At 37.5% G+C, this 27925-nt stretch overlaps 1 protein-coding gene and 1 pseudogene across 1 annotated transcript in view; both read left to right on the top strand.

The window, feature by feature from the left end:
- Positions 1–27925, top strand: part of AOPEP (aminopeptidase O (putative)) — a 363790-nt gene that overhangs the window by 127486 nt on the left and 208379 nt on the right. The window lies entirely within an intron of this gene.
- Positions 14052–15940, top strand: LOC126006144 (ribose-phosphate pyrophosphokinase 1-like; annotated as a pseudogene).

The raw sequence follows: 27925 nt of genomic DNA, 5'->3' as shown, positions 1-27925 counted from the left end.
TTAGTTACTGGAGCTGTTGCGGAGAACTGTGTCAGTTCTATGTCTGAGATCTAGGATTCAGGGTTGGACAGTCACTGTCTAATCACATGGCGTCTAAATTGGGATCACATGACATATGTTCAAGGTGGGAGGTGCCCCTGTAATGTAAAGTATATAAATTCCTATCCCTAGTAGATAAGAGCTAGTTTCTACACGTAAAGTTTCCCCTTTTTTTAGTATGCCTTTTCAAGAAGAAATGGTGGTATATTATATTGCTGATGCATTTGGGGGTGAGAGTGTCAGGCTCCGTCATCTCTGTGTCCTGGTTTTGACCTGAGCTGTTATCCCAGGCAAGACTTTTTCTTGTAGGTTTTTGTATCAAGCAGAACCAAAACAGGTGGAGTTAAGGAAGAAGAGAATACAGAAACAAGACAATATAGATATATGTATTCATATATATATACATAAAGGAAAAATAAATAAAAATAAGTTTAAAAATATTAAGGGAACAAACTGATGCAGGAGACTACCTTACATTTGGGGATAAACAGGTTAAGAGGTAGTATTATATAGGTCTTAAACTTATAAAGGAAATATAGGCTTCCCTTTGTCTTTTGAGATTTTCTTGTGGGGGTGGAATCCAGAGCATATTTTCATCACACACCCTGGACTTGTTGAGATTGAGAAACGATTTGTGGCAGAAAGGGCTCGGGTAGAGTTCTTGCACTAGGTAACCTTCTGGAGCTGGGTTCAGTATTTTAAATAATATTTTTATCTAAGTACCTTGATTACAGACATAATTTTAGTTGGTATTCGTTATATAAAGAACACCCTTTTCATCAGTACAACACTCCCACCACAATGTCCATATCTTCCATCTCCCTGTAGCACTTACATTGTACTAAGATGACCCTTTTAAAACTTACCTGGGGGCCAGGAGAGATAGCACAGCAGCGTTTGCCTTGCAAGCAGCTGATCCAGGATCAAAGGTGGTTGGTTCGAATCCCGGTGTCCCATATGGTCCCCCGTGCCTGCCAGGAGCTATTTCTGAGCAGACAGCCAGGAGTAACTCCCGAGCATTGCCGGGTGTGGCCCAAAAAAACTAAAAAATAAAACAAAAAAAAAACTTACCTGGGAACTATTGAGGCTCATCCTGCTGTTTTCAGGGCTGGAGCTGTGGAGTGATCTTTTCCTGAACTGATTGGTCTTTAGCCAGATGTGACATTTAGCAGAGGCCAAAGAGGGGAAGAATAGAGACAAATATTCATCTTTATCCCAGTGAGATCCTTAGATTTTTCTGGGATCAGAGGCTACTCTGGGCTTAACTGTTTCTAAGCCTTTGATAAGTTTACTGAAGCAAGGGACCTGGAGTAAAGACACTGTGGTACTCAGATTCTTTAAACATCAAGAAAGTCCCTAGTGGTGTTTAAATAAAAATAAAGGATGTGCTTTTGTTTATTTTTGTGATAGAGTATATATTCTTCCTATGTGAGGCCCTGGTTCTATTCCTGATACAAAAAAAAAATAACTAAAATGATAACAAAACACGAGAACCCCATTTGTAAAAATAAAAATATAACTTGCATTCTTTAGATACAGAAAAGAATAAAGAAAAGATAGAAACTAAGTATCAGAGATGGTAACAAAAGATGGAAACAAGTGATGAAACTGATGCAGAAAATATTTGTGTAAGAGGCTAGAGGCGAATACTTTGGAGAGATGCTTGTTTTTCTTATTCTGAGAGTTGTCATGTCACTTGATTTGGAACTTGGGTTATTTTTTTTTATATAAAATCCAGTTTATTGTTGTTATTGTTTTCCTTTGCTTGTGCATGCCATAACTAAGAATATATTATTGTGTTCAAGGTCATATATGCCTTTTTTTCTACTATTAGTTTTATGGTGTTTTGTGTATGGTTTGAGAACTTCATCTTATAGAATATGGATAACTATTTATCTCAGATTTTTCATTTCTTTTTTTTTTTTTTTGGTTTTACGGGCCACACCCGTTTGATGCTCAGGGTTTACTCCTGGCTAAGTGCTCAGAAATTGCCCCTGGCTTGGGGGGACCATATGGGACGCCGGGGAATCGAACCGCTGTCCTTCCTTGGCTAGTGCTTGCAAGGCAGACACCTTACCACTAGCGCCACCTCGCCGGCCCCAGATTTTCCATTTCTTAAGTTAATATATATGTCTGATAAATATATTATGTGCTGGTCATCATGTTTGATGCCAGGAATAAAGCTACTAACAAAAATAGTTGTGTCAGAGTGTTTAAAAACTAAAACCAAAAAAAGCAATTTTAGAAATACGGGATAAAATAGACTTTAGGAAGATTTAAGTTATTGAGCATTTATTAAAAGTGCAATATGAGGAATCCTATGCTAGATATAACCTGATTGCTTGTTAAGAAACTAAACATACTGATTATAGATCAGAGAGCTAGTACAGCAGGTAGGTGCTTGTCTTGTACATGGCTGACTCCTGTTTGTCCTCTTAGCACCACCAGCAATGACCCCTGAAAACAGTGCCAGGAGCACGACTGAGTGTGGCTCTATCCCCCCTAAGAAAGTAAGCATACTGATTATATTATATATACATATATTATAGCTATGTGCTTTTACAGTTCTTCTGTAGAGAAAATATGAAAACTGTAATTGAAACCAGCAAGAACTGGCTCTTTATGTTCTTAGAGTTGTATCAAACATCTGAATATTATTGATTTTTAATTTTAGTTTAAAAGTTTTTAATTAAGGTACTTGATCTACAAAATTGTAATAGAATTTCAGGCACATAATATTTTAGAATCTATCCTACTACTAGTATCAACTTCTTTCCACCAGTTCCTCAGATTCCTTCCACCCACCAGCCTGATTTAAAACTGTTTTAAATTTGGTTGTGTTTGGATCTTATTCTTCAGTTCTATTGTTTCTGTGGTTTAGATATTCAGATACACCCCACCTCCATGCCTATGATGTACCAGAGGTCCCTAGCTTCTGCCTCTATTTTTTTCTGTCCATCTTTTCTTCCCTTCTTGATTTCCTCCCCCTTCTTTGTCCTCTTCTATAATTTAGGAAGGCCCTCTTTGTTGGTCTGTATTTTTCAACATGAAAACTCAAAAAATTTTTGTGCCCTTTATTTTATTTTTCATGGTGCTGACATTGACCCCAAGATCTCACAATTATTAGGCAAACTCTCTACAACAGAACCACATTTCCTCTGTAGCCTATTTTGAGATCCAGAGAAGGCCATGGTCTAATTATATGCCAGGAAGCAGTTGTAGATGTCATTCTTCCAAAAAACTTGATGAAGAAATGTTCTGGGTGTAAATATTATATATCTCTGGAAAGTGAAGTAAGAAACCATTTCCCATTCCCATTTCTAGATTGGATGCACCCTACAGAAGAAACCAGGCTCATGAAGCCAGACACCAGCAGACTTTCCCTCAGCAGCAGCTGCCTGCAGCTGTTTTTAATAACAAAATTCTTCTCTCTCCCATAAACCCACAAAGTGTTGTGTGAGTTGCCGTTACTTCCCTGGCAGATGCTGACTAACTCTAGTAGAATCTATCACCCCTTCACATCTAGATTTTCTTTGGAGCTCATTCCCTGAAAAGGGAAGGAACAAAATGCATTTTTCCAACTCTCTCAGCATTAGAGGCCCTTAGTGGCTCATAGATGGTTTGACTTCATGATTGCAAATGACACAGTGGGGGAGGAGAGGCAGTTCCCTAATAGAAAAACACAAGGACATATTTGTACAGGTCACTCTGCTTTGGATTCATGGATTCATATAAAATTCATGTTAAAAAGCATTGTTAGAATGTCTGCATGCATAACAGTTTAATGTAGTGCATATGAACTACATGCATTTCACAATGGGAAGTGAGTTATTTCCATCATATGAACTGGATATTTTGTGCATTCTCCTGAGAACTAGGGGAGAAAAGATGAAAATAATTTAAATTGTGTTGATTGTGTCATAGAAAAGTAATAGAAGAAAACAAAATAAATAAATAAAGGGCATGGCCAGAAAGACTGTAAGGAGGTTAAGGTGCTTTCTTTATTGCAACTGATGAGATAGTACAGAGGATAGGGTGTTTGCCTTGTGCATGAATGACTTGGGTTTGACGCTGGTACCACATAATGGTCCCTTGAGCCCACCAGCAGTGATCCCTGAGCACGGAACTAGAAGTAAGCCCTGAATACTTCTGGGTATGGGCCAAACACAAAGCCAAAAAAATTACTTTCCTTGAATGCAGCACACTCTAGTTCAATCCCTGGCACACATAGTTCCCCAACTATTGCCAGAAGTGAGCCCCAAGCAAGTCAGATGTGGCCCCAAAACCTAAACAAAAAACAAGCAAATAAATAAGTACCGAAGTAGATGATTTATTAGGGAAAAATACCTCAATTTAATACACAAAAAGCAAGGTTCTAAAAACAAAGGCAATGGGGAAAATAATCATAAGCAAATAGAAAAATTGAACTATAGATATAAATGTTTTATAGAAAAGAAATACAAGTATTTCAAGTCTATGATGAGATGCTCAATTCTCTGCGTAGAAGAAATGCAAATGAATAGAAAGATAACATCTTACCTACAGATTGGCAAAGATCCAGGAGTTTGACGATACACTTACTGCTGGCAGAACTGCAAGGAAACAGGAAGTCTGTGTTGTGGTTTTCAGAATAGTTTAATCTCCATGGAGGGAAACATTTAATATCTAGCAAAGCTATGTGGGTCTTTGATTAAAGAGCACAACTTCTAAGGAAATTATCCTAAAGATACACGGGCAAAAACTTGAATATATATATATTTTATTTTTCTTTTCTTTTCTTCTTTTTTTTGTCAAAGCAAAGGAATGAAAACAACTCAAATGTCCATCAGTTTATGCTGATTCTATTAAGGAGATCAAGTTACAATTTCACATTGAAGCAATAGGTAACTGGAAAAGAAATTTAGTCTTTGATGACACATGGTAATCTTCAGAATTTATATCATGTGGAAAGCTCAAGGTGGAGAAAGTATTTATAGTATGTTAACTATTAATTCCATTAGTTTCTGACAAAAAATAAAAATGTTAATGATGTATATTTTAAAATGTTTACCTATAGTAGAAAGGAGCAGATTGATATGGATAGGGATAGAAATAATTTTTTTGTTTGTTTGTTTTTGGGCCACACCTGGCGGCACTCAGATGTTACTCCTGGCTGTATGCTCAGTGCTCAGAAATCACTCCTGGCAGGCTCAGGTGACCATATGGGATGCCAGGAACTGAACCCAGGTCTGTCCTGGGTTGGCCATGTGCAAGGCAAATGCCCTATAGCTGTACTATCTCGCCCCGACATTCTTATTTTTCTTAAAAAAATTTTCTTTTGGCCATACTTAGCAGTGCTCAGGATTTACTCCTGGTTTGGTGCCTAGGGATCACTTCTGGTAAAGCTCAGGGAACCATATGATGAATCACAGTTAGCTGCATGCAAGAAGAGCTCTCTTCTGACCCTGGAATAACATTATTTTATAGATTTAGTTTTAAAATCAGTGAAATAGTTACATAAAGTTGAGGCTATTTTTTAAAAGCTATTCCTAAAAATTTAAAGCAAAATTAAACAAACTTAACTATTACCAGTCAGCGGAATAAATACAAAATAATTATTCCAAGTAACTTTCAAGTATAGGGATTTGATGTGTATTTCTACTATTATTTTGCCTGTGTGCAATATACGATCATAATGATACTGTTTTTGAGGTTATTGTCAATTATGAGATAAAGCAAATGAGTTATAATGTTGGGTTCTTGAAAACCAAGATTTAAAGGATGTGGATAAGAAAATTCACATGTAAAATTGATTAAGTAAAACTTTTTATTCACGAATTTAAGTTGTGAGTGTTACTATAATGAACTCACCCTATAGTCCATGTGTGAATTTGAAAACTGATTTCATAACAATAAGAATTCCTAGTACACAATTGATGGTTTCTAAAAACCACTTCTCACTTTTAGGATGTAGACACACAAGTGATTGTTTTCAAATTTAGGGCAGGAAATGTGCAACTTGACTGGCAATTTTTTTTATCCACCAAAAAGCAAAGAAACGATCAAAAACTATAGAGGACAGCCAAGGAACTCAGGAATCATATTGAAGAGTCTCACCCTGGCAAAGTCTGGTCCTTCATAAGATAATAACTACCATGGTTTAAGAGATATAGAATGTTTTAAAATTCTTATGTTTATAGATGACATAAACTTGCATAATTGGTCATGTTTTTAAAGATGCCAGATATTTAACTCATTATTTTTAAAACATGTACATAAAAAAGCATCAAAAATCTTTCTGTCATCTTTCTTATCACAGTCAAAGTTGCTGAGAAAGGGAATTCCTCTTTATAGAAGAATCTCCGTAAGTTCAGAAGTAATAGTCGAAAAGTATTGATGAGTGAGCAGAATAAATGGATGCCTGAGATTCCAACTGGGGGAATATCACTATAGGGTTTGGAGGATGTCTATAGCCTTTGCCCATCAACACTTGAACCCTTCGCTAAGGACTCTTCCCTAAAAACTTCACTAAGAAGTTAGTTATTTATAGAAGTTAGTTATTGCCTTACTGCAATAAGACTTTGCATCAATTCAGTTGTACCTGTCCTAGCTCACCCTGGTTCTGTGTCTTTTTAACAGTGGCTGCTATCTTCCTTCATCTGTACATCACTGGAAACAGGAGAGTGAGAATCTAGTGATTGATGAAAGAGGATACAACATTTTTTCTACCAAAATAGACCTCTCTTTTTTTTTTTTTCCAGTAAAGGAAGTCTGACTTTGTTCTCTTTATTTTTGATTTGGTTTCCATTTCCTTGTTACTAAAGTTAAGGGTACAAAACCTTGCTAAGAAATGCAATGAGGCTTTTGAGAAGCACTCAGGACTGAAGATAGTTTCAGATAGTTTTTGTTTGTTTGTTTGTGGATTTAAATAGTAATTCACATTTATGTATGCTTGTAGTTTCCCATTTTTACCAGAAGTAATTATCAAACAGATTTCACTTCCATATTGTAGATTCTTTCTTGTTATAATAATTAAATTGACAATATATATATGGGTTCATTTCTAAGATCTGTATTCTGTTTCATTCATTATATATTTTAATTCTAGGGCAAAATATTTTTTCTAGTTTGTCAACTAACAGTGATTTAACAAGCTGCTTATAATAAATTTGTTTGAGGCATTAAATCTTCAAACTAAAAACAAAAAAGTACAGAAATGCAATGAGGGGCCGGTGAGGTGGCACTAGAGGTAAGGTGTCTGGCTTGCAAGTGCTAGCCAAGAAAGGACCACGGTTCAATCCTCCGGCATCCCATATGGTCCCCCCAAGCCAGGGGCAATTTCTGAGGGCTTAGCCAGGAGTAACCCCTGCGCATCAAATGAGTGTAGCCGGAAAAACAAAAACAAAAACAAAAACAAAAAAAGAAATGCAATAAGATTCCAGTTTTTGATGCAATATTGCTTTATTTATTTCCATTTTCACTAGACAACAGCAAAGTTTATACTTATTTAAAGTTTATTGGAACTTGTTATTTTTCTTAAGTTAAATTTACATCTATGCAATTGATATAAATTGGTATCTATGTGATGCAGAAGAGGGACAGAGGGGAAAGGACTGGGAGTGGGTATAAGGGAGGTAATAAAGTACCATGGCATTTCTTACTGGCTGTACCATGTATCTATCACATGAAATGAATTCAAGCTCCATGATCACTTGATTGATATTTTGGTGGGCTCTTCTGTATTCTTCTGCTATTATTTGATTACAATTTCTTTTAATCTTTCTCCCATCTCAACCGTGCATCAATCAGTGTCAGAGTAGGAGTTTTTGAGATCAGACCTGTAGTATTGCAGCACCAGGGAGAGTGTATGAATGTGGGTGCATGTGTGTTGGCCATGTACATAACTGGATGGATGCAAAGACATCCTAAGATTATTTGCATATAATTTTCACCCTGCTAGTGTACATATGTGCACGGATTGTTTCCAAGAAAATGCAATTGCCTCATAATTTAAGGCATGCATAGAATTCCTATAACCAAACATGTATGGACTTTGGGTTTAACATACATTTTTATATTCCCAAGAAGAAACTATGGGTCATATATAAATGAATTTCTAAATTATAAGAAACTTTGCAAATTTTTTGTAAAAAAAACTTTTTGTAAATTTTTCAGAGTAGTTTTACATATTGATATTAGCAATGAATAAGGGTTTTGTTTCTCTGTATCCTGGTCAATTTTCAGTATTTGTGTGTGTGTGTGTGTGTGTGTGTGTGTGTGTGTGTGTGTGTGTATACATATATATGTATACCCACTTTAAAATCTGTGTCAGATCATGTCAGCATCTCTTATATCACTCTCTTCCAGTGATGTCTTCCTAAGTCTCAAACATGTTTGGTTTGGTTCTTGATTCTTCATATGCTAGGTAATTTTTATTGTAAATTTTTGACTTTTGTTTAAAACTATGAGGAATGTTGATTTGATTGGAGAAATTCCTAACTGAATTCAAGAGTAATTGAGGACTTACTCCTGGCAACACTTGGCCTAGAGTTTCAATGCCTGTAGTTAGTTGGACATTTGTCTCTTTAGCTCTGGGGATCATTCAGGCCACACCCTGCAGTATAGGAGATGGGGTGTACAGTCAAGAGTTAAATTTGGTTCCTTGTGTTTTGGAAGACTGTGCCTTTTGAGTTATCTTCCTAACACCTAGATATGGTTGTTTTTGGTTTGGGCCATACTGGGTTACATGCAAGCTACTCTGCAGTACTGAAGACTTACTCTTGACTCTGCACTCAGGGATCACTTCTGATGGGCTCAGGGTGGTACCAGAGATTGAATTCAAGTCAGCCCTCTAAGGCAAGTGCCCTACCTGCTATACTCTTGTGGTCCCTGTTTGTTTTTTTTTTTTTCTTTAAATTAGTAATTGATGTAGTTAGGATTATGCTAGAAATTCTGACTGTTCTTCTATAGATTAGTGTTCATATCTACTCTGTTGTATCTACTCTATTGGAAAAGTCTTTGGCGTGCTCTTTTGTTCTTTTCTCCTTTTCTGTACCACCCTGAAAGCAGCCTTATTGCTGGGAAAGAGTCTTTTTCCTATTGTAATTCTAAAGTCCTCAGACTCCCACAGGCATATGGAGTTTATAAGCAAGGTTTAGAGCCCTTTCTTTTCTTCAGTGTTCCAGTACTTCTTGATTCCCTGGGCCTCTTTTTTCTTTCCATCTTATGACCCAAAGGCTGGGACTTCAATAGTATTCAATCTACTATTTATCCAAGGCTAAGCAACAGAGGCTTTCATAGAGGAAAACACATGATATTTGCCTCATCTTTTAGGGCCCATGGCTTCTCCAAATGTAAACAAAGATTCCCTCCCTCAGTCTAGGTGCTTTTCACCGAACTATCTTAGTATATGTTTACACAGCCACTCCAGGTTACTTGGGACTGGTATGTGAGCAAAGCAGACGAAGGAAATGGAGGGCTCTCCCCTACATTGGGCTTTATATTATTTATTCTTTCCATTCTACTCCATTCAATTTAAAAGATGGATTTTAAGCTGATCTGAGTTTAGTCAAGGAACTACTGGAGGGAAAACTGAAATTTCACTACACCATGAACTCTGCCCTTCATCTATAACACCCCTCCTACTAGTTTTCAGAGTTTTATAATAGCTGGTCCATGCTTTCTGTCAATTATGTAGATTTACATTTTTTAGAAAAAAAAGGGTTAAGTAGATTTATTTAATCTTCCTTGAAACCAGAAATCCCCTGAGCCAGTATTACTTTCAGTAACATTTATGACCCTCCACAGGCTTTATTGGTACACTTTACTTGTAATATGCACTGAAAGGAGACTAGTGAATACATATTGAAATGGATTTTTCAGTGATATTTTACTGGGAAGATGTTTGGGGTACTCAAGGTTTCTCCTCCAGTGCTCAGGGGACTATGTGGTGATGGGATTCTAAATAGAGTCAATTAAATACCAAACACCATTTCTCTGGTCCTGATCCAGATATTTTAGAAGATTAAAACATAATTTATATGCTCCAAATGAATATAGTTAAAATATTTTTCTACCACAACTCAAATTTTGTCTTATGAAAGTAATAATTCTTATATAACACCTTTATTTAAACACCATGATTACAAGTATGATTGTAGTTGGGTTTCAGTCATAAACAATACCCTCCTTCACCAGAGCAACATTCTTACCACCAATGTCCCCCTTAATCAGTCCCCTCCGCCCCCTGTATTAGAGACAGGCATTCTACTTCTCTTACTCATTAAGACTGTCATGATAGTTGTTAGTGTATTTATTTCCCTAACTGCACTCACCACTCTTCGTGGTAAGCTTCATATTGTAAGCCAGTCCTTCTGGCCCTCATCTCTATTGTCTCTGGGCATTATTACAATAATGTCTTTATTTTTCTTAAAACCCATAGATGGGGCTGGAGAGATAGCATGGAGGTAAGGTGTTTGCTTTGCAAGCAGAAGGACGGTGGTTTGAATCCTGGTATCCCATATGGTCCCCCTGAGCCTGTCAGGAGCGATTTCTGAGCATAGAGCCAGGAGTAACCCCTGAGCACTGCCGGGTGTGACCGAAAAACAAAAGCAAACAAACAAAAACAAAACTCATAGATGAGTGAGACTATTCTGTGTCTATCTCTCTCCATCTGACTTATTTCACTCAGCATAGTAGATTCTGTATTTCATGTATAGGAAAATTTTATAACTTCATCTCTCCTGCATAATATACCATTGTGTATATGTACCACAGTTTCTTTAGCCATTCATTTGTTGAAGAGAATCTTGGTTGTTTCCAGAGTCTGCCTATTGTAAATAGCACTGCAATGAATATAGGTGTGAGGAAGGGATTTTTTGAATTGTAGTTTTTGTTCTTAGGGTATATCCCTAGGAATGGTATATCTGGCTCATATGGGAGCTCAATTTCCAGGTTGTTTTTTTTTTTGTTTTTTTTTTGAGGAATCTCCAAATTCTTTTCCATAAAGGCTGGACTTTGTAAAGGCTATTACAAAACAATGGTTATTAAAACAGCATGGTATTGGAATAAAGACATCTACTCAGATCAGAGGAAAATACTTGAGTATTCAGAGAATATTCCCCAGACATACAATCAATTAATTTTTGATAAGGGGGCAAGAAATCCAAAATGGAGCAAGGAAAGCCTCTTCAACAAATGGTGTTGGCACAACTGGTTAGCCATTTGTAAAAAGGCGAACTCAGACCCCTTTCTAACACCAAGCACAAAAGTCAAATACAAATGGATTAAAGACATAGAAATCAGGCCTGAAACTGTAAGGTATATAGAACAACATGTAGGTAAAACACTCCATGGCATTGAAACTAAAGGCATCTTCAAGGAGGAAACAGCACTATTTAAATAAGTGGAAACAGAGATTAAACAGATGGGAATATATTAAGCTGAGAAGCTTCTGAACCTCAAAGGAAATAGTGCTTAGGATACAAAATATTGGGAGAAACTATTCACCCAATACCCATCAGTTAAGGGGCTAATATTGAAAATATACAAGGTACTGACAGAACTTAACAACAAAAAAGCATCTAACCCCATCAAAAAATGGGGAGAAGAAATGAACAGACACTTCCTCAAAGAAGAAATACAAATGACCAAAAGAAACATGAAAAAATGTTTCACATCACTAATCATCAGGGAGATGCAAACCAAAACAACAATGAGGTACTATCTCACACCACAGAGACTGGCACACATCACAAAGAACAAGAACTATCAGTGCTGGTGAGGATGAGGAGAGAAAGGAACTCTTTTTCACTGCTGGTGGGAATGCCATCTAGCCCAGCCTTTATGGTAAGTAGTAATTCTTAAGAAAAACGAACATGAAGAATATTGAAATCTTCAGAGATTTCATGTTTATCCCCTCAAAACCATTTATGTGCCAATAAGCTTATTGTGTTATCTGGAGGGTTTGGAGATATCAATTTTTGTGGTATTTTTGTCATCAGTGGAGTTGACGGTGCCATCTCTGCTTTGTTGAGTATCACCTTTTTGGTGTAACTTCAGGAGACATAGTAACAGAGAAGCAGTATCCAGACCTTTGATTACAGATCTCTCCTGAAAACTCAGGAATTTAAAGCTACTCCCTCTCAGGTCAGTTCTAAAAGCTTCCAGAGAGCTGTCTTGTATAACAGAGGCCACCTTTGTCCCACATCTGTGGGTAGAAACACATAGCTGTCTTTTTAGTGGCTCTCAATATTTTTTTTTTATCTCTTACCCCTTCTGTTGTCTTGATTGCTGGCTATCATCCAGTCATCAACTTGAGATCCAACCTCCATGTCAGTCCAGACTCTTGCTGACATCTTGTTTGTTTCACCAGGACAAATTACCTGTTTATTCACTACAGCATCTCAGATATTGGTCCTCTCCTCTCTCTTGTATAGGTGCTTTCTAGTTAATTACCCTATCATCTCATTGGCTTGAGCTCCATTGCCTCTGGCCCTGTTCCCCTTACATCCATGTACTGAACTACACTTAGAATCATCCTCCTAAAGTGCAAATCTAATTTTTTTAACCTGCCTGAAAAGTAGAATTATTAGAATTGACTACTTATCAGCCCAGCATAATTTACAAGGCCCTTCTGTGTATGCCTTCCCTCAAGTCTCAACATGACCAGAGAACTGGATTGCATCTCAATCCAAATTACTCCATTTGGGGTTTTGGGTGCCTCTGTTATCAAGCTACATCCCATGCCTTTTGCCTAGCTTGCCCTCTCTGGTCTCCACTTCTTTGTGACCAGGAAAGCTTCTACTCATCCTTGGAAAATCTACTTCAAAACTTTCTTCCTTGGTTGTCCATCATTGATTTCATTCCAGACACCTCTTTTTCCATCCCATGTCCTGTAGGTTTTTATATTTTATATCATGCTCTACCCATTGTAATGTCCCTCCCCAGCTTCTAGTCTAAGGAACTTACCATATGTTGTCTCTTAATCATACATTCATCTCCTGACATCTAGAAGAGGTGCATCAGATCAGTCAATGAATGAGTACATCATTTACTATCCTAAATTCTTAATCTCCCAGTTAAGTTGGATGCCAGACATAGAATACCAGTGAGTATTTGATACCAAGATTTTATGGAAATGATATTCAGAACTCATTTAATAGGACTCTCTCTCTCTGTCTTATCTTGTTATTACCATAATTATTGTAACTCCTGAATGCTTTTTTTCTCTTCAAAGAGGAAAAGATTCAGTTATATCATGAGTTTAAAAAATATTTATGATCCAGTCTGTAATTTTTTTCCAAGTTACTGTCTCATCTTTTTATAAGAATATATTTATTATGGGTCTAGGCAGGGGTCTTCAAACTATGGCCCGCGGGCCACATATTGTATTTATTCCCATTTTGTTTCTTCACTTCTAAATAAGATATATGCAGTGTGCATAGAAATTTGTTCATAATTTTTGTTTTTACTATAATCTGGCCCTCCAACAGTCTGAAGGAGAGTGAACTGGCCCCCTGTTTAAAAAGTTTGAGGACCCCTGGTCTAGAGCAATATTACAATAGTCAAGGAGCTTGCCTTCCGTGCAGCCAATCTGAATTAGATCTCTGACAACACATATTGCCCCTGAGTCCCACTTGGGAAGTGCTAAATCCAGGAATAATAGCTGAGCATCACTGGGTGTGCCCTTTCCAAAAAGAACAAAAACAAAAATATTTCCCTTCAGTTACTGGTATCACGTTTTTGTGAGATCTTAGCTGTAAGAAAGAACAAATTTAGGGAAAGATTGCTCTTTATTGTATTTCTGGATTGTATTTCTGAATTATTTTCCTCCTGACTCTTTTAACTGCCATGTTATTTATATTCACAAATATATAATAAACAGTAAACTGTGCCAGAAAAACTTAGCACTGGGGATACAGTATAATTCTAAATTTTAGTAATGCTCAGTGGCTAGTACTTAGTCTAGGGACCCATTGCGGTTTGGGGTTCAGCAGCAACAGTCATAGGGAAGCTGAGAGGCCTGCCCCAAGATGCCGAACATCAAGATCTTCAGAGGCAGCTTCCACCAGGACTTATCCACCAGGAAAATCGCCTACTGTGTGGCCCTGGAGCTCAGCAAGGTGGTGACTAAGAAATTCAGTAACCAAGAGACCTGTGTGGAAATTGGTGACAGTGTTAGGTTAGAAGATGTCTATTTACAGAGTGATTGTGGTAAAATCAAGGACAATCTCATGGAGTTTTAGATCATGACTAATGCCTGCAAGATCACTTTAGCCAGCTGAGTCACTGTGGTCACCCCATATTTCCCTTATGCGCAAAAGGATAAGAATGATAAAAGCCGAGTTCCAATCTCAGCCAAGCTTGTTGCAAATATTCTCTTTGTAGCTAGTGCAGATCATATTATTACCATGGATCTATATGCTTCCCAGTTTCAGGGCTTTTTTGATATTCCAGTAGACAATCTGTAGGCAGAACCAGCAATCCTCAAGTGAATAGGAGAGAACATTTCTGAATGGAGAAACTGTACCATTGTTTCACCGGATGCTGGTGGAGCTAATAAAGAGTGACCTCCGTTGCTGATTGGTTAAATGTGGATTTTGCCTTGATTCACAAAGAACGGAAGAAGGCAAATGAAGTAGACCATATGGTGCTAGTAGGTGATGTGAAAGACAAGGTTGCTATCCTGGTGGATGACATAACTGACACTTGTGGCACAATCTGTCATGCAGCTGACAAAGTTCTCTCAGCTGGAGCCACTAGAGTTTATGCTCTTTTAACTCATGGAATCTTTTCAGATTTGGCCATCACTCACATCAACAATGCATTCTTTGAAGCTATAGTAGTCACCAAATCCACTGGTGCTCAGGGCTTACTCCTGGCTCTGTAACGTCTGGGATGCCAGGAATTAAACTAGGTCCACTGTATGCAAGACAAGCACTATACCCATTGTATTACTCAGCTCAGATGCCTGATAGTTTGGACTGAGACAGGACCAGATACCAGCAGAAGCCAGCATACATGCAAGTTTGAAAGGTAATAGAAAAATCTATGTGTGAAATATGGTCATTTGGACTGGAGTGGTGGCAGTGAATGACTATTTCAACATACACTGATCACATTTTGGAATAGGAGAAATAGAAGTCAGAGGCAACTTCAAGATTTGGAGCCTGAACTGAATATTGGCACTACTTTTTTTACTAAAATAAAATAAAAAGTTGAGGAGGGAAGAAAATCAGTGAGGAAGACAGATCAATGTGCTGCCTGCTTTGCATATAGGAGACTCACATTTGATCCCAAGTACCACATATAGGGTGATGGCACCAGAGCACAGACCTGGGGGTAGCCTCTGAGCATCAAAAAACAGTGGGGAAGTAATAAAGCTGTAGGGAAAATCCAATCTTAATTTTGAGTTTGTAATGTGGAATGTAACTAGAATTTATAAATAAATCTAAATTTATTTTATATTATAAAATAAGCATCTTATGACTGGATATATACATTTAGAAATTCTTTAGATTAAGCGTGGTATTTAAGGGCTAGGGGGATATTTCAGGGCCCATGACCCAAGTTAGAATCCTGGTACCACATGGTACCCTACAAAATCCAGTGTGGCATTGGCTTTGCATCATCAAACTCTAGCACCAAATTGCATGTCCAGTTGAATGAGTATCACTAGGAATTGCCCCTGACTCCCTGAACATAGATTGCGAAATCTTCCTGCTTTAAAAACAAAAACAAAAATATATAGGGCTTAAAGACATGTGACTGGAGTCGCCCATCATGGAAAAAAACGTAGAAAGATAAGACAGGTAGTACAAAGACTGCGATGTAGTATTTAAAAACATTAGTCTGAAAAAGTGAGTGGGGAAACTCTGATGGTGTTACAGTGGTAGGAGGAAAAGCTCAGTTGGAGAGTTGAGTTAAGGAAAGAATGGACGGTGAAAGAGTTGTCAAGCACAGGAAGCTCTTCAAAGACTTCTATGTGGAGGAGAGTGGAGAACTAGGGATGATGTTGAAGAAGGAGGTGAAGTCAAGTGAGGATGTTTCAAGGACAATCACACCAGGGAATACTTGTATGCTGATGAGAATGATCTTAGTAAAAAGAAATGATGGGAATGACAGGATGATTGCAGCTGCCATATGCATTGTTATGGCCAGAAAGATGGAGGTTTGGAGCAAGGGTCTGGTCTCTACCTCCAGAGCAGAGAAGACAGACATGGGGTTGGTGGAGGTAGATTGTTAGATTTACTAATGGAAGAATTAGGGAGTCCTGTGTTGGTGGCTTCTGTTTCTCATATTGGACAGGGTAGAGTAATTCTGGGGCATGGTGACAGTCAGAGACTGTTGTCCTAAATATAGTAACATTTCTTCTTAGTTCTTTAGACTATGGATCTTTTGTTAACAACCATCTTTTTCAAATAAAATTGTTTCTTGCAATGATGGAAGAAAAATGGAATTGAATTTAATGCAATGACACTGTTATTAGCTTTCAGGCAAGTCACTGATTTCTTTAACAGGTTAACATTAATTTGGGGGAAGGGGCAGTTATGGATTGTACCTTCGTGTGTGGTAAAGAGGAAATATGTTACTTTGGAGCCGAAGCAATCTCATTAGACATCTTTAGGGATATTTCATACCCTTTTACATATAAAAAATAAAAGCACTGAGCACTTCAGTAGCTGCCACAACACCTAGGAAATTAAATGAAGGGTTTGAATGGTATCCTTAAATTTCTAGTTTTGGCACCTGAGCTGAAGCAAAGTAATAAATCTTGGCTTTAAACCACCTGTAGGATTGGAGCTATATAAACTTAGTCTTTAATATTCAGCTTCAAACTAAAATTTTATATTAAAATGGCTTCAAAGAATTCTTATATTATAGAATAAATATTCTTCTATTCTATAATATGAGAATTAGTTGACCATTGCTTCTATGAAATGTGATGCAATTCGTTATTCAGTTCCCATTTTAAGGCTCTCTCTGGAATAGAAAAATCTAATCATATATGTGGATAATGAGAGTTGAGTTGAACATGGAGTCTGATTCCATGACCACTCTGTCTAACTTCCTCCCTCTGTGAATGTATCACCAATTTATTAACATCTCATACACACACCTTCACATGGAAGTACATGCACAAATATACACACAAAATTCTAAGGATAGACAAACATTGAATGTACAGTCTATCCTGATTTCAGTAATGGGAGATAAAAATAGAGAAAAAAGATATCAAGGAACTAGAAATTATTATATTGTGTAAATGTCTGCACAGTAAAGAAAATCCATGTTTTTGTTTGAGGTAAGTTTTAAGAGTCTTTTCTGATAAATCTGTTTCCATCGATTGGCTTTAGGATGAAATGTAAGACATGTCTACCACTATTACATTAGAGGGAAATGTACATATTCTTTTGAATAGAAATCATTACTCTTAATGTGTTTTTCAAGAATAAGTTTTGAAGTTTTTACAATTTGCAAAACATGACTTTATAGTTAATAACAAATTTACAGATATCAGAAGTAGGTGCTTTAACTAAGTGCAAATATATATCACTATTGAATACTTACTAAATATGACTCTGTAGTCTGCTAATCAAAGAAAATCCCTTTCCTTCACAGATTAGGGGGAGGGGCCAGAGTGGCGGCACAAGCAGTAGGGCATTTGCCTTGCACGCACTAACCTAGGACAATCTGCGGTTTGATCTCCCAGCATCCCATATGGTCCCAAGCCAGGAGCAATGTCTGGAGTAAACCCTGAGCATCATCAGGTGTGTCCTAAAAAGCAAAAACAAAACAAAACAAAAAAACAGGGGGATATTAGAGACATTAGCTAATTTTGTAGATTAGCAATAGACAAAGATCTATTGTTGTTTGTTACCTATGAGGGACACTCTAGAGATGACCATTACAGATCTAATTTAAGTAATTTATCTTTGCCTTTCCTAGCAACCCTCTGAATTGGGAACTATATTATTCCTTTCACGGAAAGAAGAAAATGGAAGCCCATACAGCCAGCTAGTAAATGGGTACAATAGGGTTTGAATTGACTGCTCAGCTCCTGAGTGTGGGTTCCTTGAAATCTTTACCCTACTTTACAGCCTGCTTCGAACATAATATAAGTGAATTGGACCTTATTGATTGCCTTGAAACTCCTGTACTGCTTCTGGCTTTCTAGAAGAGTCCCAATCTTGTTTGACTGTTTCTCTTGCTCTCTGTGTTAGAGAAGGTGAACCCTGGTCATATTTTTGTGTGTTCTGGTTCATCTAAGCCACTGTGATATCCCATTTCCCCCAGTCAAAGATTTGTTAGTCAAGAGCATTGACAAGATTTGACTTAGGGGGCCCGGAGAGATAGCACAGCGGTGTTTGCCTTGCAAGCAGCCGATCCAGGACCAAAGGTGGTTGGTTCAAATCCCGGTGTCCCATATGGTCCCCCGTGCCTGCCAGGAGCTATTTCTGAGCAGACAGCCAGAAATAACCCCTGAGCATCGCCGGGTGTGGCCCAAAAACCAAAAAAAAAAAAAAAAAAAAAAAAAAAAAAAAAGATTTGACTTAGGGAATAAGGGAACAACTTTCTGCAGGCTATGAGAAAGGTTTCTTTTACTTTTATCATTATTTTGAATAATTTTCCATCATTGTTGTTGATGAACCTTTTCATTTATTCTTTGATTTTCACTTTACCCAATATTTATTTAATATTATGATGTTCAGTTTCTCTAAATGCTTTCCCCTCCTTTCTTTCTTTATTCCTTTTCTTTTATTCCTTCTTTCTTTCTGAATTCAAAATAGATTTTTTTTTTAAGAAAATAGAAAGATGGGGGAAAGGGAAGGAAGCATCCATGGTATAAGAAGAATTCCAGAGAAATTGACAGAAGAAAGGCTGAAACCTTTCTCCTTTAATAACTCAAAAAAAAATATCTGTAGAAATAAAATTGTATCATAGTATTATGATTCTGGTATGCATCTTTATATATCAGTATCTTTATATACTAACAAAAATAAGCACTTTTTATTTTAGCATATAGATTCAAGCAGTAGAAATATTTTTTCCAGTTTTTAATTGAGACCATGCGGCTTATATCAGTTCCCATATTATTTTTTCAGATCCACAGTGCTACTTTCCATATGAGTCAGTAAGAGCCCTACTAGCTGTATTATCACTTACCCCCTACATGAACTTTCTTTAAGAAAAGAAAGATGAACTCAATTTTACTTAAGATGAAAATGAAATTTATTTAATGAGGTGAGGGACAATTGGTAATTCAGAGTTCCAGGGGGAGTTTAAGGAAGTCATTTGACATCAGCTCTAACTTCCAAAAGTTGGTGTTCTTAGAAAAACCTGGAGGTGTGATTCCTAATTGCACTAAAAATGGGTTATAATCCCATTTCTTTCTACTACATCATTGTCCAAGCATTTAACCATTATATAAAATCTAATATTCTTCAGTATTTTGTTACACATACATACAGGATATTTTCATAATTATGTCAGTTTGAAATTTCGCCATGAACAACTTTTCTTAGCAGCAGATCTATATGCTCCCTATTCATTCTTAGCTTTTTATTGGTTAAGCCAACAGTATATTTTCACCATACTAATAGAAGCCAAGATGTTTCTATTAGAACGAACTTTTCTTGAATATGATCAATAGAATTTTTCAGAGCTAACTTACTTGTGGAAAAATTAAAAAGCATAATTCAGGCAAATTAGCATTGCAACAAAGGAAAAGTGAATATTAGAGTGTCACTGTTCTAAATGGATATTTTAAATTTTATACATACTTTTCTGAAATATTATATTTTATTATTTGTTTATACAGCTGCATATATCCATTTATCATTTACAAACATATACCTGTTTATATAGGTATATATAGAGAGTAGATACTTCTTTTAGCTCACATGAGACAAATATCTATCATATAGAGCTGATATCTTAATGGTAAAATTTAGGTGAAACCCATATTCAGTAACCTGAGTAGGATAACCAAATGGCAGCCATAGATTTTTTTTTAATTTTTAATTGAAGATCATGCAGTATTCCTTGCAGAGCTAGTCCAAATGCCACAAATATTTTTAGATATCATTTTCTGAGTATATTTTTTATAATTATCTTTATTTAAACCGCGTGATTACAAACATGATTATAGTTGTATGATTACAGTCATGTAAAGAACACCCCCCTTCACCAGTGCAACATTCCCACCACCAATTTCCCAGATCTCCCTCCTCCCCATCCCTCTTCACCTGTACTCCAGACAGCCTTTCTACTTCCCTCATTCATTCACATTGTTATGATAGTTTTCAGTGTAGTCATCTCTCCAACTGCACTCATCACTTTGTGTGATGAACTTCATGTCATGAGCTGCACCTATCAGCCCTCATCTCTCTTGTCTCTGAGATATTGTTAAAAAATGTCTTTCATTTTTCTTAAAGCCCATAGATGATTGAAGATCATGCAGTATTCCTTGCAGAGCTAGTCCAAATGCCACAAATATTTTTAGATATCATTTTCTGAGTATATTTTTATCCCTTCCTCAAATTTGGGTAATGACTTAGTGGGACAGAGAGCTCATCATTGCAGGCATGCACTTGCTTACCACTATGCAACTATGAGAATGACCAAAATCCAAACACCAAAAACTAAAACTGATAAGGATGAAGAGTAATAGAGTCTCTCACCAATTCTTGGTAGGAATGTAAAACGTTTTAATCACTTTGAAGATACAAAAGTAAATATATCTTCTGAGTCAAAGTGAAAGTACAGCAGGTACAGCATGGGCAATCTGGGTTGATCCCTGGAACCCCATGTGATCTCCTGAGCACTGCCAGGAGTAATCCTTTAGTGCAAAGCCAGGAGTAAGTCCTGAGCACCACCAGATATGATCTAGAAAGGAAATATATAAACTAAATAAACATATTTTCACAATATAATTGTTATCATACCTTTGGTATTTACATACTGATGTTGAATACTTACATACTCACAAATCCTAAATGGAAATGTTTATAGAAGCTTAGTTTTTTTTTTACAGCCAAAAGCAATGAAATGGACCTTCAGTAGGCAAACAGGTAGTTAAACTTTGTTGTATCTAAATATTGGAATTTATTCATCACCGAAAATAAACAAGTTGCTAAGACATGAAAGGAAGAAAGATGTCTTGTTCCCAGCCTTTATGTATGGCTCAGATCAAGGTCTCATGGGAGCTGGTCCCAAAGGGACCCCTTATTAAGTGTGCACTGTAGTGGTCCATATACCTTCCTATTCTACAGCCTTTGGTTTTGGACTGGTTACTTCAAAATAATCAAACTGTACTGCCACACTATTGTACTGCATTCTCTTCACACATTCAATGCCCTCTTGGAAATCCTCAGACTTGAATCCTGAAGTACAAAAATGTCACCACTACATAGGGGCCTAAGCATACCCAACTTGGTGGCAAAGGTCTCAGGTTCTTCCAGACACCTACTTATTCCCAGTACCAGCCTGACACTACTCTCTGGATTTCCTCAATTGAGAACAAAGGGACAATAAAAGATGATAATAAAAGACAACAGATATACCTACTGACAGAGGAAAACAAAAGCACAGGAAGATCCCAGTGACATCAGATATCTGTCATCTTTCTACAGAAACCTTTAGGGCAACAATCATATCAACTTTTAAATGATACTAAAATGGAGGCCAGCATGATAGTATGGTGAGTAAGAAGGTGCTTGCCTTGCATACAGCACCGTCAGAGTGATTCCTGAATGTAGACCAGTACTAATCCCTGAGCATCACCGGGTATGGCCCAAAAACAAACAAAAAAGGTAATAAAATACAAAAGATGTTTCTTTTAAAAAAATAATAAAGGCTGTATCCTTTTTGGCCTGATGGCCTTCAAGATTTTATTGAAGTATTCATTGGAGGCTTCTCTGAGAAGCCTTCCTAGTTTTATAGTTTTCATGAATCACTCCCTTCTATGTGTCCAAGTGATGAATTTTTTGTATTTTTATTATAGCACAGCGCTGATTTAAAAATTGGTAAACAAGTCTGTGTTTGCCAGTGAACCATAAGTTCTTGAGTGAAAGAAGTTCTTTGCTAAGTGTGGTTATCAGAACTCTCAGGACCAAGTTCAATAGTAGTAGTTAAACTAACTAGATGTGTTGGTCACAAAAAAATACTGTAGTTCTATATAATAGTAAGTGGTTTGTTTGGTTTTTGGACCACATCCTGTGGTACTCAGAATTTACTCCTGACTGCTCAGTGATTACTCCTCACAGAACTCAGGGACCATATAGTTTATCAAGGATTGAACCCTAGTTGGCTCAATGCAAGGGAAAATGCCGTACCTGCTGTACATTCTCTCTAGCCTCTAGAATACTGTTAATTATGACATTTTCATGTCCAGTTCCCATCCCCAGGTGTGAACATTTATTTGATAGTCAATGCAGTCTGGACACTGGTATTTAAAGACCCCAGTGATTGTGAAATGGTCATATTGAGATTCCAAAGTATTATTATTTGGAGAAAAACAAGGAAAGAAGGAAATATGAAGAAAATTTTGAGAACTGTGACAATAGTAAATACTAAATACTAGGTGCATCTATAAGTCTGGCAGATTCCAAGAATGTAGCAGGGAGCTTATCACAGTAGCCCTGATAAAGTATGATGATCCCAGCAATAGGAAGAATCAGTTGGCTGATTACTGAAGGGCTAATATGGAAGATGCTATATGGCAATGACCCTACACTGCCTTCACTGAGGCAGCTTTTAAAAGTGTAAACACGGGGCTGGGCGGTGGCGCTGGAGGTAAGGTGCCTGCCTTGCCTGCGCTAGCCTAGGACGGACCGCGGTTCGATCCCCCGGCGTCCCATATGGTCCCCCAAGAAGCCAGGAGCAACTTCTGAGCGCATAGCCAGGAGTAACCCCTGAGCGGCACAGGGTGTGGCCCAAAAACCAAAAAAAAAAAAAAAGTGTAAACACTTCTACCTCATATCAAAGATTCTGATTGAATTGATTTGAGGTAGTCTATGTAATGATACTTTAAAAAAAATAAATGAAGCTCTCTCTGTATAATTCTACAGAGCTGCCAGTGCTTAGAACTACTGCCTTATAGGAATACGCATCCAGCATCTTATTCCAAACTTTCTGTTTCAAGAGAATGAGAAATATATACAGTAAAGGGAGTGGTCAGAGAGCCAGTAAGATCTATACATAAAGTAAGGAGGAAAAAAGGTGTGAAGGCAAATGCTTCTAAACGAAGTTCTCTTAGACTTGTCACATCTTTGATAATGATTTAGTGTTACACAGATCTAAGTCAAACTGGAAAGCTGAGAGCACTTATTCAGAATGACCCATTGTGCTCTGCAAGTTTTTGCAGTTTGAAAGTAAGTTAATAAAATAAGTAATTTTATTCATACATTTTAATCGCCATATATAAAATTAATTGTAGGAATCCTATGATTAATATTTCTCATGTAAGGCTAGAGCAGTAGGTCAAATGATTAAGCAAGTTCCCAATAGGTATAGCCATGATGCTGTGTTTGACCTGGGGCAATGCCCACCTCTACCATCAAAACTCGATTTACATCCCTAAGGATTTACAGCCAGTTCTTCTAAAATTTGGGTAGAACCATAAAACTTACTGAGAAACTGAAGATCTTCTGAGAAAATAGAAGATTGTATTCCCTGACATTAAAGTATACTGTAAAACTAGAGTAATCAAAAACTAGTACTAAGATGACCTAGACAATTAAATAATGTATGTGACCAGATACCAAAAGAGAATCATCTCCACATCCTATATTTTTGTTTTATTGGTCAAAAATTTTAAAAATCAATGAAAATTGCTCACCACCACTCTTTGTTAAAAATGGTATAAAAGGGGAAAGATTTTCTTTAGAAGCCTGTTTAAAAAGATCTCATCCATAACCCAGGAGCTCCCCTTCTCTCGCCCCCGCTCCACTAACTTTTTCTTTTATTAAAGTCTTTTTCCTGAAAAATTAAAAACCATGATACAAATAAAAACATACTCTCAGAGAGTGAGTGAAGTCAAATACCTGCCCCAGAAGCAGGTGGGAGAGGATGGGTGGAAGGGTAGAAGGGGGGCATCAGGGAGAGTGAGAAGGAAAATGTTGATGTTGGCGGGAAATACATCCTGGCAAATGTTATACATTGTATGACTGTAAGTCAATCAAGAACAGCTTTATCTGTGAAAAAAAAAAACTGTAGTATGAACAACTTTGTAAAAGTGTTATTTAAAAAAAGCTCTTGACCAGGGAAGGGAAAGGCACGCTCGGAGGTGAACCATACTGTCTGAAAGGTAGAGGGGGAGGGAGAAATTGACCATGCCCGACAAGCAGCACTCTGGCAGCTGCTCTGCCATTATCCGGGTGGGGACAGGTGCGCTCCAAGGTGAACCACACTGTCAATCAGGCCGTCTGACAAGAAGGAGAGGGAGAAATTGACACAGGACCCGACGTTCGCCATACCTCTGACAGGTAAAAGGAGAGGAATCCTTGCTGTGGTTGGGCAAGGCAGAGGGAACCTACACTTTCTGGCAGGTAAAGTAATGGAGGAGAGTTGAAGGCAGGACCAAACCTCAGCAGCCGCAGCCATCATACCCACCTAGAGCTGCACTCCAGAGAAGGGACCCAGCCCCATGCCACAGATGACAAAGGAGGGCTGAAATCTGAAGGCAGTACACTCCAAGCCAAACCACCAAATGCAAATATATATATATATATAGGTAAACTAAGGAAGACACTAACAACCAAGGATATGGAGAGAAATCCTAGCAAATCCTAACAAATTTCCAAGTTCACCAAAACGCACAGGCCCAATAGATGAGAACCTAAAAGTGGCAATGCAAACCATAGCAAAAGAAATCAAGGAATCACTAGCCAGCGAGTTCAAGAAATCGATGAACAAATCAACTAACTCAAATAAGGACTTTTACAGAAGATGAGAGAATCGACACAAATGGAATTAAAGGAAATAAAAAATGTCTTAGTAAGCCATAATAGCAGAATAACACAGTTGAAGAACGCATAGAAGAACTTGAAGAAAAACTACAAATCAAAAGTGACAAAGAAGCCAATAAGGAAATAAAAGGTAAAGCATGGGAAGAAAAAGTTAGGTATTTAATGAACAAAGACAAAAGAAATAGTCTATGGATTGTAGAAATAACAGAAGGGGAGTGAACAGGGAAAGGGGAAGATCAAGTGTGTTGTGTATGTAAACATTTTATGGAATTATTATGTTACTGACCCTACCCTGATCAGTGATTGTGCCCTACCCTAGGGTGTAACCTGGCATTCTGCCCCCACCCTAGGGTGGTACCTGATTCTGCTTCCACCATTGAGTGGTATCTGATCCCACCATTGGGTGGTACCTGATTCTGGGGGATAAAAACAAGGGTCTGTAGAAGGCGAGGGGCTTTTGGCTGGAACTGATGCTGAGGCTTTGGACTTCAGTCTCGTCCACCAAATAATATTTCCACAAGCCTGACTGTCTGAGAGCTGTTTACCCGCCGCTTCACCTCAGAACCACCGACTGAACAGAATGGCAGACGCGTGCTCCGAGCTGGAGGGGAAAGACCTCCGTCCCTCCATCAGTCAACCTCTTCAGGGGTTGACTTGCAACAAAGTGGTCAGGGAAATAGTTGAAGAAAACTTTACCACCCTCTGGAAAGAGGCTCCAGGGAAAATCCAGGGGTTGAAGAGAGTCCTTAATAAAATAGACCCTAATAAACCAACACTAAGGCATATAGTATTCCAAATGGCAGAGAGAGAGCAATAGAGAGAGAAAGAGAGAGAGATGAACTCCTTAAAGCAATAAGGGAGAAAAAAACCCCTCAAGTACAAAGAAAGGAACATAAGACTCAAACCAGATCTCCCATTTGAAGCAATTCAAGCAAGACAGTGGAATGACATATTTAAATGACTGAATGAAAGAAACTTCCAAACTAGAGTCCACTATCCGGTAAAACACATTCATATGGGAGGGAGAACTAAAAACATTCTCAGACAAAAAGGAACTCGCATTATTTGCGCAAACAAAACCGATTCTAAATGATCTACTCAGAGATGAATTATGCATTCAAAATCCCTGATTGGAAGAACAAGCACACTTCACAATACAACAGTCCTCTCTGTCAATAATCTCCTTACATGTCAATGGACTAAACTCTCCCATTAAAAGACACATAGTAGAGAGTTGGATTAGAAAACAAAATCTGGATTTCTGCTGCCTTCAAGAAACAAACCTACCAGTACAGAATAGACATACACTTAGGATAAAAGGATGAAAATCAATTATTCAAGCCAATGGAAAATAAAAAAAAAAAAAGCTGGGACAGCCATTCTTATATCAGAACAAATTGCATTCAACCTCAAGAAAGTGATCAGAGACAAAGAGGGTCACTATTTACTGATCAGGGGAACACTAGACCAAGAAGTACTAACTCTGCTCAATATTTATGCACCAAATGCAGAGCCAGCAAAATATGTAAAGCATTTGCTTGCAAACCTGGAGAAACATATGGAAGGAAATGTGATAGTAGTAGGAGATCTCAATACTAGTGGTATCACCTCTGGATAGATCCACCAGACAGAAAACTAGCAAAGAAATAAGAGCCCTAAATGATAAATTAGAAGAAGTAGGGTTAATGGACTTATATAGGGCCCTTTACCTCCAGAAAGCAGAATACATATTCTTCTCAAATGCACAGGGAACCTTCTCCATGCGTTAGGATATAAATCTAACTTGCATAAAGCTTCTGTCTGGTGGATCTGTTCAGAGGTGATAGTGGAGAAGCACCCCATCAGATCACTATGTAACAGAGATCCAGATTGACTATAAAAAGAAGCAATTGAGAAAATCCAACCCTGGAGATTAAACAACATGTTGCTCAACAATATCTGGACCAAAGAGGAACTCAAGGAAGAAATAAAAAGATTCCTTGAGACAAATGATAATGAAGAGACAAATTGTCAAAATCTTTGGGACACAGCAAAAGCAATAATTGGGGGAAACTCATAGCAATACAGGCCTATGTCAGGAAAGAGGTGAATGACAAAATCAACAATTTAAAGGGATACCTTAAGGACCTGGGAAAACATCATCAAAGAAACCCAAACACAGCCAGAAGACAAGAAATAATAAAAACCAGAGCAGAAATAAACAACATAGAAACTAAGAAAACAATACAAAAAATATCAATGAGACCAGGAGTTGGTTTTTTGAAAGAATAAACAAGCTAGACAAACAGCTGGCAAGACTCTCCCAAAAAGGGGGGAGGGAAAAATCCAAATAATATGATCACAAATGAAAGGAGAGAGATTACAACAGAACCCCAAGAAATCCAACACATCATGAGGACTTATTATGAACATATATACTCAGGTTAGAGAACCCAGAAGAAACCAACAGATTTTTGGAAAAATATCATCTTCCAAGACTGGATAAGGAGGATGTAGAAAGCCTAAACAGGCCTATTACATCTGAGGAAATGTAATCAGTAATTAAGAAACTCCCCAAGAACAAAAGTCCAGGTCCATATGATTTTACAGGTGAATTCTATCAAACATTCTGAGAAGAATTACGACCACTGATCCACAGGCTCTTCCAAAACATTGAAAAGACAGAAATCCTTCCTAATTCCTTTTATGGGGCTAATATCACACTCATTCCCAAAGATAGCAAAGACACTGCCAAGAAAGAAAACTACAGACCAATCTCACTAATGAACATAGATGCAAAATCTTAGCAAACCAAATTCAGCACTTCATCAAAAAGATTATACACCATGACAAAGTGGGCTTCATGCCAGGGATGCAATGATGGTTCAACATACATAAATCAATTAACAAGAAAGACAAAAATTACATGATTATATCAATCGATGCAGAGAAGGCAT

This window comes from Suncus etruscus, chromosome 4 (genome assembly GCF_024139225.1).
Source record: "Suncus etruscus isolate mSunEtr1 chromosome 4, mSunEtr1.pri.cur, whole genome shotgun sequence".
In the NCBI taxonomy this organism is placed as follows: Eukaryota; Metazoa; Chordata; class Mammalia; order Eulipotyphla; family Soricidae; genus Suncus; species Suncus etruscus.
The sequence above is the reverse complement of the archived record's forward strand: the minus strand, read 5'-3'. Positions and strand labels throughout refer to the sequence as shown.